This window comes from Parasteatoda tepidariorum, chromosome 11, assembly GCF_982258835.1.
Source record: "Parasteatoda tepidariorum strain Cologne lab strain chromosome 11, Ptep-v5.0, whole genome shotgun sequence".
NCBI classification, from domain to species: Eukaryota; Metazoa; Arthropoda; class Arachnida; order Araneae; family Theridiidae; genus Parasteatoda; species Parasteatoda tepidariorum.
In genome coordinates this window covers 79867351-79880956 of record NC_141765.1, presented here as the reverse complement: position 1 = coordinate 79880956, position 13606 = coordinate 79867351, and the positions used below count along the sequence as shown (strand labels likewise).

The window sequence follows — 13606 nt, the reverse complement described above, 5'->3', positions numbered from 1 at the left end:
AATAAGTTCTTGTTCTGAATTGCTAAAGACTAAAATATCATTTAAGTACCAAATAGCAGAAAAGTAGATCACGAAATACATCCATAAAACGCTGAAATGTCTCGAGTGAAAATGGGTGACTATTGCGGTTTTAGGCATATCAGCCTCATGAACTGGGATATGATAGCATGCTCGGAGAATATCCTATTTTGAAAATATTAATTTTCCATAGAGAGCATGTGCAAAATCATGCAAATAAGGAATGCCATATCCATCCGGGACGGTTTTTGAGATTAAGAGTCGATAATCTCCAACTGGTCTTAGATTAAAAATTTTAATAACAACATGTGACAAAGGACTTTTTGAAGGACGACATGCCTCCTTTTCGCGCATTTTGTTGAAAGCTCACACGTAACTGCTTCGAAAACTTTCGAATGTAAGCGACGTGCCTTACAATGTACAGGTGGACTTGTGTTTCAATGTGATGAACGGTAGAATGTTTAATAGATTTTCTTTCTTGTGCTTGGTTAGTTGTATCCGAGAATTCTTGTAGTAAATTTTGAAAAGGCATATTATTAGATATAGTTTGAACTATAAAGAATAGTTATCAAAATAGCCGATTGACTTTAAAGAAGTGTTCGTACTAATAAGACGTTTATTCTTAAGATCAACAAGTAATGCATTAAAAAAATCTGCCCCAAAAATTGGGGAGAATGAAATCCATCCAAATAAATGACGGAGGTTAAATGATAATTTTAAATGTTTCGTTCCGTATGTTTTAATGATTGAATTATTTGCGGCATATAACATTATGCTGCTAGGCGTATATTTATCTTTACAGTTAGATATAGGCAGAACACAGCAAGAGCTTCCCGAATCCATAAGAAAGTTTAAATTTGCATATTTATCATAAATGAATAATCTGTTGCCTAATTTATTAGCCATGGAATCTGTAGGCAAAACAGAAGGCGCTTATTCGTTTCCTGAATTAAAAGAACAAAGCTGTTTACATTTTACCGCTTCTTTTACAAACCGAAAATGATAAAAATAAAATGAACGTTTTGCTGATTTATTACTTACCCTTGAGTTTGAACGACCTCGAGAAATTGATCGGAGACTGTATTACTGTGTTGACATTCTCGCTACTTGTAAGCTGAGCTCTGAAATTTGATTTTCAAGAGTTACAAGTGAATCATTTTTTATATCGGTCTTAGCTTCGTTTTGTTAAATGAAATTTATTTGCTGGGTAGGGAAGATTCTAGTATTTTATCAGCTAATAAAGCCAATTTAACCAGCGTTTGATCAGTTAAAATTGATAAAATAGATTGTACATTGGAGGGTAAAAGTTGCAGCCATATTGTTTTAAGAAAATCTCCAGTTAAAGAATCTGTAGAAACTTCTCGCATTTGTCGTAGGGGATGAAAGGGTAATTTAAGTGCTACCTTATCTGTGTAAGTATTTTCAATACTATTTGGCTGCATATTAACTATGTAATAATGCCTATATCATGCAATTAAATTAATGTAAAGTATGCATTCCGACAGAAATTAAGAAACAAAAATTGAAAAGCCACAGTACCGTTTTTATGAAACTTCCGAAATCCAAAATGAAACAAGATATTCCTTCTAAAACATAATCTCCTTAATATTTTAACATCCGGCTGTCACCGCTGTGGTGGTTGGTTAATGTTCAGGAGACTAATCATTAAAATTTATATTCTTTTATTTAATAAACATCGAAAATTTTAAAGTATAAAGAAGGTGAATGTGAATTAGCACATCGCGTCGTACTACAGAGACAGCTTAGATTGTTCCGGCTAATGAAAAGAGAGAGTTCAAGTTCTTGATCGTAACAGTCGTTGTTACCATTCACTTGAGTCACCTCAATTGTAAGTAATCATTTTCTAACTATTTAAATTAATGCATTAATTTCTTTCCATCCGACAGATATATTCAAAATTGTGACTGCAATGATAGAGATTAAAAGAACGCTTACGTAAAATCTAGTAAATTAAAAATTATGTTTCGTTAAATGTTGCTTTACTTATATTTTAAAAGGTAAAAATTCTTTTGTGATATTTTTATTATTTATGTCATGACATAAAGATTACATTAGTAAATTTAAAATATTATAAACAACTAAAAAGTTTGCTTTCCGCAAAATATTAATACAACAGTAAAGCCTATTTTTTTTTTTTTTTTTTTGCAAAACATTGCAAATAGTTTAAATGATTATTATTTTAATTATTTGTTTTACCACTTAAGTTTATATAATGTTAAAAATATAAATTTCAAGCTAAGGACCTTCGGTTTGGTAGTATTGAATTTGTATTTGAAAATTTCTGATAGCTCACACACAATACTTTTTTATTTAAAAAAAAAACTTGATTTCTTTGAAATATTTTTATTAGATTTTTCTATTTGCATACTTGCACCCCCACAATGCAAAAATTTCTGGAGATATTATTAACATCATATATGTTGTGATTTTAATCATTAATTTGGCTTAAAAATGTTATCGCAACAAGCCATTATCTTTAAGACAAATTAAATTATTTTAAATTTGGGCATTGATAGATCAAAAACAATTAGTTAACGTTGTGTAATTAAATACTTGTCATTGTATTGTTATTGTAATTAAAAGCATAAAGAAAGCAGCAAACTTTAAAATGTTGAGAACCAGGTTTTTAAATTTCTTACAAAAATATTTTAACTTTTAATTTTATTTATTACATGAAGTGCTAAGAGATGCTATTAAGAGTGCTGAGAAAAGTTTTTTCGCTCCATTAATTAAAAAATTAAATTCGAAATAACGAATAATGGAAAAGCAAAACATCTTTAAAAATTTCATGGGAATTAATTCTGAAATCAGAAGTTACTAATCCTGTATAGCTCTATGAGCCTATATGATTTCCTTTATTTGTTTATTTATTAATTAATTTATTTATTTTGGAAGCTTACACTTAACCATACCATTGTTTTATTTTAATCTTTTCAACAATTTGCCAGCTTGTTACAAAATTCTAAAAACACTATTAAAGTTTTTGAAGGTCTGAAGAGATAGAATTCATTGCAGTTGATCATTCCAGTTTAACTGTTACAATTGCAGAAAATTGTTAAAAAAAATTTCATAATGTTTAGCTATAATTTTGCATAGTTTTCTTTTTAAACAGATTGCATGTTTGTTTGTTTTTCTAGAAATTGTTTTTGCAAAAATCATCACTTTGAATCATCTTTTTTTTTATCAAGTTTTTGTGGATATTTTAACTATGAAGCTGAACTAATTCGGCTATAGTACTAGAAAAAACTGACCAATTTTATCCTTAAAATAGATAAATTTTTCCATATATTCTTAGATTGTTATGTATTATATTTTTTAAAAATATTATGAACAGCTTTGTTTGCGAGAGAATAATTAGCTTCAGTAAATTTGTTATTTATTTATTAATAACAAAATATTGTAAAAAAATACAAGAAACAAAATTATCTAAAATTTTAATTACAAATTTCTAGCTTCAAAGTTAGTCGTTTTTTTTAACTTATAAATTTATGTTTTATTTGTATATCAACTTCAACCATTAAGTGTAATTAACCTTTAAAATTCCACTCCACTTAACAAAATGTACTTTTTATTATGCAATTTACTATGAATTACGAGATTGAAATAAAGAAAAAGAACACTATTTTTTATAAGACAATTTTAAAATTATCCGTTGTTTAATAAGTCGTTCGTTATATCAAAAGTTATTTAGAATACTTCGTTTTTGTAACTATTATTTTACTAAATATAGTATAATGAGCTTATAATGTAACTTATATACATAATATGAATAAAAAATAATAAAAAGAAGAGTTTTTAGTCAGTGTGCAAATTTTTATTATTATCGGTTTATTTTTTTAATTGTTCTATGCATAGAATACTATACATACAAACATAGTTTGCAATACAATTTTAATTAATAGCGTTTTAATATTTTGAAAATTTATGAAAGAAAGCAGAAGTTTTTTTTTATTGAATTCCAGGACAGTGCAACATTATGTAACTCTATCAATGATTTTTCTTAACCACTAATTTTTTGAATGAATAACCAAACTATGCAACTTAATTGTTATAATTTTATTAGAAATAATTAATCTCAATCATTTGGCTCTTTAATTAATACATTTTATTTTGAGAATTTTATTTTATTGATTATTGCAGAATGCGTATAACTAACTAAACTTATACTGTCTTGCTCTTAATAAAAAATTATTATTTTTCAAATATAAGCTTTCTTTAATATAATTTTTTTAATGAGAGATATTTATTTCTAAATTGTATTCCTCTCAAAGCAAAACTTTTTTTAACTATATCATGCTTGTAAAGTTTTAAAATTTAATTGTGCTTAATGAAGTTAGTTGTCTTTAAATTAAGAAAAGAATTCCCTATTTTAAAAGCTATTAAAAATAATTATACTTCCTGTGGTAAAACGCGCGAAGCAGCAGTGAATCCGAAAGGAGTTGAAACAAAAGAAGCATTGAAATATGAAAAAAAAATTGGATAAATATGATAACCGAAGCTGACGTCTTCAGGGGGTACCAGCTCCGGAAGTCATAAAAGCAAAACCTTTTCTATCGAGGAAGCACGACAAAAAGTCTAAAATTGCTCTCTCTTCTGTACCCCAAAGGTTTTGCCAAAGTCCAGGAAAAGGATATATTACATAATATAAAATACATAAAGCAAATACTGAGGAATAAAAACAAAACAAATACATAAGAATAGTACTTACAAAATCTTACTTGAAACAAAAATCCAATAACACAGCTGACTGCGAGACATAACTAAATTTAAATAAAAATGAAAGCAACGCTCCCTAACCTGCGCTGTAGAAAGAAGGAAAAAAAGGAAGAAGAAAAAAGAAGTTAAAAAAGAGCCAGAAATTAGTGACATCAAGTAAAGCTTGACCGTGGCAACTCAATTAAGACTTGGATCTTGGCTTATTGAATGAAAAAACTAATAATTCTCAATCATTTTCTTAATTTTAAAATCAATATTACAAAAATTAAAAGGAAAACCATTATTTTCTAAATTTCTTAAAAAATTATTGGTTGCTTCTTGAATTCAGAAGAAAAATTAAAAATTTTATTAATTCTAAACAATTGAGAAAAAAACTAAATTTTTGAAAGTTTTACTGCACAAATTAGTTTCAAAATTACAGAAAAAAATAACTTTAAAATTGAATGCTTTTCTTTTATCAAAAACTCCAATTATAATTTGTTTATCAACAATATCAATTTTAAAATCTAAATATTCAACATTTAAGCAATTTTCATTTGTCTTCTTCAAAACCAATTCTTTAGGATAAATATTAAAAATAAAATCATAATTATCACAATTAAACAAAATTAAATCATCAATATATCTAAAAGCTTTAAAATCATTAAACTCGCTAGATTTAGCTTCAAAAAAATGCAAAAAAAATATTAGCAAAAGCACCAGAAAAAGAATCACCTTGCAGAATCCTTACATTTTGTATATAAAAATTAAGGCCATTAAAAAGTACATTTTCAAAGAAAATTAAACCTACAAATATCCATCCAATAAGATTTATCAATATTTTCATTAAATAAATATTTATCAAAAATGCCACTACAAACATCAATTATTTGTGCATGTGATATACTGGTGTGCAAATTTTCAAAGTCAAAAGTATTAATATTAAAAACCACATTATTATTAATAAAATTCAAAACATCAACGTTACTATCAATAACAATATTTTCCTCTTCTTTAATCTTAAGTAAAATAATTTTAAGAAAATTAAAAAACTTTTTATTAATACTAGAATTATAACAATTTATACCACAAGTAATAAATCTAAATTTTACTCTATGAAATTTAACTATAGGAAATAAATATGGAAAAGTACAACGAAGAGCCATTACATTATGACTACCCTCCATCTATAACAATGGGCTCGCCCAGGTTTTCATGGTTTCTCGCTCAGGAACAATGTTTTCATGTAGCATATTAGGACCCATCATCCTCATAGAACAATCCCTGACGTCTGTAAGCTACTTGAACAAAGTTGCAGACCAGGTTCACCTATTCGTGGCAACAGTTTTTCCTGCGGGGGATGATGTTTACCAACAGGATAATGCACCATGTCATAAAGGTCGAATCGTCGAGGAGCATTCCAGTAACTTTCAAGTCATGTCTTGGCCCCCAAATTTACCTGACCTTAATCCAATAGAGCATTTGTGGTCCTACTTGGAAAACCAAAATCGTGCTGCCACGCTACCCCCTCGCAATGTGAGGGAATTGCAGGACTAGTTGGTGAGCGCTTGGTACCAGATACCCCAGACTACCTATCAGCACCTTGTGGAATTAATGCCACGGCGGGTGCTAACAGTTTTGAGAGCTAAAGGTGGTCCTACACGTTATTAGCAGGGTGGTCATAATGTGATGGCTCTTCGTTGTAATTCTATTCAATTTAAACTTTAATTTTTTACTAAAAGCAATTATCCTTTTTTCAATAACTTTTTATCTTCCTTTAATTTAAAATAAGTATTATTAGCATTATATTCCCCAATGATTAATTTTTTTAAAAAATATTTACGCACAATACGAAAATTATTCGATGCTTTATCAACAGCAGTAATAATAAACTTATTTTTAAGAATTTTAATCTTTTCAAACAATTCATAATCAATAATGGTATCACTGGGATAAGTACAAAACCTGGAATTAAAGAAATTATATTTAATTTCTTCCAATATTTTTGTTTTCCATTCTGTAAAATCTTCAACAGGCCAATGATATTTCCTAGAAATTTTAGCTATGAAAAAATCAAGATCTCTTTTAAACGATAAAATAAAATCATGGTTTTTCATTTTACACATTGTTCTGAATTTTGAACCCCTTCTCAAAATACTAATTAAATCTTGATCTCCAACAATCTAAATTTCCTGTAATAACGTGACCATAATCTTTATCAATATATTGAGAAAATTCTTCATCATTACAATGACAATCAGACAATGAAATATAATTTAAATTCCGACTTAAAAAATTATAGTTACAAACCTTTTTTATTAAAGTGGAGGAATATTTATAGGCAGCTGAAACATTAAGTTGTTTTAAAGGAAAAATATCGGAAAAACAATGAATAGCCTGTGAAATCCTAACATTTTCACATTTTTTATCATGAAAATTAATTGTACAAAAAACTTTCTGAACATTAGAAACCTTTTTGAGAAGCAAATCAGTTTTATCAATCCCAAGCTTTGATTTAACCAAATCAAAAACAATAAATTTAATAAGTTCAATATCAAATTTAATTTTATTCCCAAATTTAAAAAAGAAATTTTTAAGAACTTTATTTTTAAAGCCGAAAATATATTTCCTAATAAAAAAAAGTATTATTCAGGTTAACATAAAAATTACAAATTTTCGAAAATTCATCAAATTCAAAACTTTTTCCAGTCCCCTTACCTATACACCACTTTTATATTTATATATAGAACTAAAAGCTCTACGTAAATTAAAAACTTTAAATTTATCGTAAACACAATAATTATCGATATCAATAGTACCTTCATAATTAAATTTACTATTTAAACCATAAGGAAAAAGGGTTTTAAGACTTCTAATATAAATAATTTCCAAATCAAGCCTATTATCTAAATTATCCATAAAATCCAAAATAAAAAGAGTAACATTATCACAATCATGAAATTGAAAATGTAAATTTCATAATCTGTTGTACTACTATTATTATTATTATTGAAATGTTTTATATCAGATCTATGAGAATTGATTTTCTTATGAAATTCTAAACTAGTTTGACCAATATATAACATAAATTGCAACAATTACATTGAATTAAATAAACTATATTAAGACATTTACAAGATAAAACATTGAAATGGCAGTCAATTTGTGAATTATCAACTAAAGGACAAGTCTTGCAATTTTTATTTTTAAATTTTTAAATTTTTTTTATATTTTTTAATTTATTTAAACACAAAATTTGACTTAGTATCTTTTTATCCGAAGTATTCCCCAAGTCAAGATTAACATCAGTGCTTCTTGTTTGGGCGCGCGACGAGCCATGCACCATGAAATAATTATTAATTGTACTTTGCATAGAATTAAATTTGACCTGAAAAGCAAATAATCAATTGAACAAAATTAAACTCAAAACCTGGACAAAGAACAAAACCCCTATGACGTTTATAGGAAAAAAAAACTTAAAAAGAATATTTAAAAAATTAAATACAATTAAAAAAAACTATTAATTATTCCAAATAGATATTTTTAAATAAATTTTTCAGAACAAAAGAAAAGGGATGGAAAAACCTTAAAAATCACAATCATTTTTAAGTCACCTGCGATATACCGAAATTTTGGAATTTCCGCAATTGTCCATCATCAGTCTTTGGTGGTGTCCACAGGATTTGAATGTATCACTCCAAGAATTTATTAAATCGAATCGTCGACTTCCCCATTTTCCAATGTCACACAAAGGGTATACCAAGCAACGATTCAGTGCCAGAGCATCTTGTTCTTCAAGTCATTTCTTGAAGAAAGCTATTGTCTTTTTTAGCAATCATGGTCAATAGTCGAGACATTTGCGAAATCCTCCAACTCTATGGATTTGTCATCGATGAAAAATTCCACGTTCGTGAAATGGCTGCCATTTCCTTGATGGACGAGGAGGAGCCACTTTATATCAAATTATCAATGGGCCACCCCAAGTGCACAAAGCACATTCAGTCTGCCAAGTTTGTATTTGAAAATATGCATGCACTTTTTTCAAAACCGACAGAGTTTCCTCAAGAGCAAAAGGATCCCTTATGAAAATTTAAGGTATATTTAAGGTTGATTTGAGGTATTTTTGAGGTATTAAGGTTGTTTTGAGGTATATTTGAGGTATATTTAAGGTTGCAGAGAAAACAGCAATAAAAATTATACCTCGTTAAGAATGTAATTAAGGTGTACGAGGTTGATTTATAAATACTTCAGCTTGTTTTGAGGTTGTTTTAAATTCACTCCAAATCATCCAGACTGATAAGATGATTTTTAAGGTATACGAGGTTGTTTCTCTTACACTTGTAACAAAAGAGGTATTTATGAGGTATAAAAAAATCAACCTTATTTCAACTAACGAGAGTGAGGTAATTACGAGGTATAAAAAATATACCTTTTTTCTACTAACGATATTGAGGTATTTATGAGGTATAAAAAAATATACCTTATTTCAACTAAAGAGAGTGAGGTATTTATTGAGGTGTTGAAGTCATTTTATTTATACCTAAGCTTGTTTTAAGGTTGCTTAAAGTACACTTCATATTAACTAACTCACTTCCCAGAGTTCCATGCGAGCCGGCAAATGGCGTGTGTGTTGACAATCGAAAGTCTATTCGAAATTCGGTAAGTGTGCTTGACATTTATTAATTTAGTTTTATCACTTTTAATCACATATGCTTCAATTTTGAAACTTAAATTTTATTATTTTTGTTTTAACGACGCGTCCTGATCTTAAATAATTTAAGTTGGAGGATATTCTTAGAGGCTATCGTTGTAGGCTTAGCAATAAGAGAGAATAACCGAAATATTTCTCGTCACTGTTTTGGGTAACATTACTGGTGAATCGTTACAGCAGGTTATGCACAGTATATTTTATTGTTTGTAGTTCAGTCAAATAGAACTATTCTTTTTATTTTGCTTAACTGTATATGTTTTAACGTAGCAGTATGCACGCTGATTAATTGAGAAAAATGTTCACAATTTCTCTTATAAATAAATCATTGAAAATTGAAAATTTTTTATACTAGCAATTTTGCTTTGAAATTCTACTATAGCTGTATGCTTATCGTTTATATATTTGTTGCAAAGTTTATATTATTGTTTATATATATAAAAAGTTTATATGCATATATATATATATATACAAAGTTTATATGCATATATATATATATATACAAAGTTTATATGCATATATATATATACAAAGTTTATATGCATATATATATATATATACAAAGTTTATATACATATATATATATATATATATATATATATATATATATATATATATATATATATATATATATATATATATATATATATATATATATATATATATAATACATAAGTAAATACAAGAAAACAGGAAGAAAGTTAAGAAAAACAATGAGTTTCATTTATTGCGCTTAAGCTGCAAGTAAACAGAACTCATTAGATAAGTTCAAAATGAAGAATAAAACAAAGAAGACATATATAAAAAGAAAAAAAAAATATTTTATAAATAGAAAGGGGGGGAATAATAAGTAAAAAAATAACAAACAATAGTTTATATAAATATATAATAATAAAAAAAAAAAAAAAAGAATGAAATTTTATTAAAAAAACCAGAAAAAAAGAGATATAATCTTTTCTTCAGCTCACACGATTATATCCGCAAAATATATTATAGCCCCCTTTTAATGTTTTTCCTTTTATTTCATTTTATTTTCTGTTTTTACATGTTATTTTTACTTTTTGTGATCTTTTTTACTTATTGTTATTTTTATAAAAAATTTTTTGAGTGCTCCTCACACTATTGTATTAATATATTTTGCTTTGGCTTTATTGATACAATATCAGAAAGCACTCTGTTTTTGCGGATATAATCGTGTGAGCTGAAGAAAAGATTATATCTCTTTTTTTTCCGGTTTTTTTAATAAAATTTCATTCTTTTTTTTATTATATATTTATATAAACTATTGTTTGTTATTTTTTTACTTATTATTCCCCCCCCCCTTTCTTTTTATGTGTCTATATTTTTTCTTTGTTTTATTCTTCATTTTGAACTTATATATATATATATATATATATTTACAGAGCTTATCCACAGTTCCCTGATATTACTGAGATGGCCTAGGCTGTAAATAGCACATGCGCGGCGGCGCAGAAGAAGAGACAAGCAAGCTACTGCTCAGCCTTCCCCTGGGATATAGTTCTGAATTTATACCTAAAAGAAAAAGTAATCTCTCCTAATAAACTACAGAATTTATGTAATTGTTGATAACAATAGTTTGCTAGATATTTGATAATTGAAAACTAGTAACTGTGCTAGCTCACTTCTTCTTGTTTGATCACAAAACTGCTATTTTCACTACATGTTATTTTCTCGCATTTTACCCACGTTAATTATTTACTAAGCAGATTGTTATTACTTATTAGAATATTGGGCAGAATGAAATTAAGTCCGATTTCAAGTTTATATAACAATTTGTTTCAAGGTTATGAGCTTTTTCATGCAGCTGTTTATGGTTCACTACTTCAAAAATGTGCGAATTTCGGAAATCTTAAATATTTCAGAAATAAGTCAGTATAGTATGCAATTTTAATCCTGAATTGAATAAAATCAATTGCAAATAAAAACATTTATTGTTGAAAGTAATATGCATTATTTTGAGTTTCATCCTATGGGATGTGTATTTATATTTAAACAAGTCTTCGTAAGAACTAACTATTAGTTTTATTCTGCTCGGTATTATAAGTTATATAGGAGATATTATACTCAACTTATTTTAAAAGTATTACTTCAAATCATTCTCTCTTAGACATTTTCCTCACAAAATTACTCACAACTTTAAAATAAATGCTCCTTATCAGCTTGTAATTTGTTCTATTCGAGTGAGTGTAAAAAAAGAATAAAAATTGGTACATTACTTTAAAATTTTAATTTATTAAACGATTGTAGATTCTTGATTACATTGATTAAAAATTATTAAAATAACTATTTTTTAAGAAACTCTGATGTCATTGACAATAACATAAATCCTTTTCAGAATCAGCGTCAAAAATTTAAAAAAAAGCTGCTAGTTTCATGAAGTCTGACAAAAAGTTGAAAAATATAGACTAAGTTTATTGAGTTTAAAGATTTTTAAAACAGAAAGGGAAGGAAATCTAATTATTAAACTTACAAGTACCATAATGTTACAGATGTGGAATTATACAGGGTGTTTATAAAGTCCCGGACCCATTTTGATGCTTAATAACTCATAAAATAATAAAGATAGATTAAAATTAATAACTTTAATGGTTAGATAGACTCAAAAAGTTTCATGACCCTTGTCAATGAACTTCCACGTGTGCCCCCTTCGTCGCACGGAGGGGGTCAAGTCGATAGTCAATTTCACGAGAGGTAGCTTTCTTTTTTACAGAAAAGACAATCTCATCAGTCGTATACTTAGATATGTTGGAAAACTTCGTATTTCCACAACTAGAAGAGCTTCAGCCACATGTCTTTTTGCAACAAGATGGTGCACCACCTCATTGGGGTATCATCGTTCGTAGTTCTTTGAATGACCATTTTACAGGAAGATGGATTGGGCGAGGAGGTCCAATTCCTTGGCCACCCAGATCACCTGATATTACGCCGCTGGACTTTTTTTTTTGGGGGATTTATAAAGGACAATGTTTACAGTAGGATCGTGTCGAACATTGATGGCCTAAAAGCCAGAATTACAACCGCTACAGCCTCTGTGGATGCCGACATGCTTGCCGCTACCTGGCGTGAAATTGACTATCGACTTGATATTCTCCGTGCGACGAAGGGGGCACACGTGGAAGTTCATTGACAAGGTTCATGAAAGTTTTTGAGTCTATCTAACCATTTATGTTATTAATTTTAATCTATCTTTATTATTTTATGAGTTATTAAACATCAAAATGGGTCCGAGACTTAATTTCTGTAAATGTTGTTAATGGTAATACTGTCTTCAGTGTATTTTATTTTGTGGCTGTGATACATGTCATGCTTTTTAGCTACGAGGATTGAATAGAAATGGCAGAAGATATTTATCTGAAAAGGAAAATTAATTTCATCCAGTTAATTTAAATGATAAAAAAAATACTTTCTAATATTTTAAGACCTGCCACTATTATTGTAAATATGACTTTCTTACTGATTTTTTTTTTTTTCCTTTTAGGTTCCAATAATTACAAGTTTCAGCATGTAGACGGAAACAGTATTTAAAATAATTTTATTGATTTGTAAAAAAAGTAAAAATTTTAGTTTTAAATAAAAGTACTTTGAATTTCAGCTGACTAATTATTTAAATTTGTAGTTTTATAGCTTTAAAAATTCAAGCACCTTAGACAACTATCTTCTAAAAATACGAGTATGAGTTCCCATAAATAATTTTTACTAACTGTAGAATTTGGATAAGTGTTATTTTAAGATGATTTAAATCAATCTATTAAAATTATAGAAGAATTATGCATTTGAAACTTTCTTTTATAGCTTAACAAAAGAAGCAATTACTGCCGAAGGTTTAATATTAAAAATTTCAGGTTGATAAATGATCTCTACTAGTGAAAAAAATGTAATGTACATTATTCTTCATATAATATATATAATATCTTTATATATATATTATATTTTTTATATAGTGAGTCTAAAAATTTATAAACTAGGTGGTCCGTATAACACCTCACCTTCGTAAGTGCTAAAAAAAACATCTTTTGTTGATAAATTAATACTTCTAAATATACAAAAATATATACTTGAGGTTACGAAATAATAACTTAAGGTAGAACATGGAACACATGGCGCTAATTAAAAATAACCTTTCCAATTGTTGAAAATACACTT

The 13606-nt window shown here is 27.6% G+C and overlaps 1 protein-coding gene across 1 annotated transcript in view; it reads left to right on the top strand.

Moving 5' to 3' along the window:
- The first annotated feature begins 1192 nt into the window (after positions 1-1192).
- Positions 1193-13606, top strand: part of LOC107440008 (BTB/POZ domain-containing protein KCTD9) — a 50409-nt gene continuing 37995 nt past the window's right edge. Inside the window, exon 1 of the mRNA XM_043044628.3 lies at positions 1193-1430. The gene's annotated coding sequence lies outside the window, so the exon portion shown is untranslated. The remainder of the gene's footprint in view (positions 1431-13606) is intronic.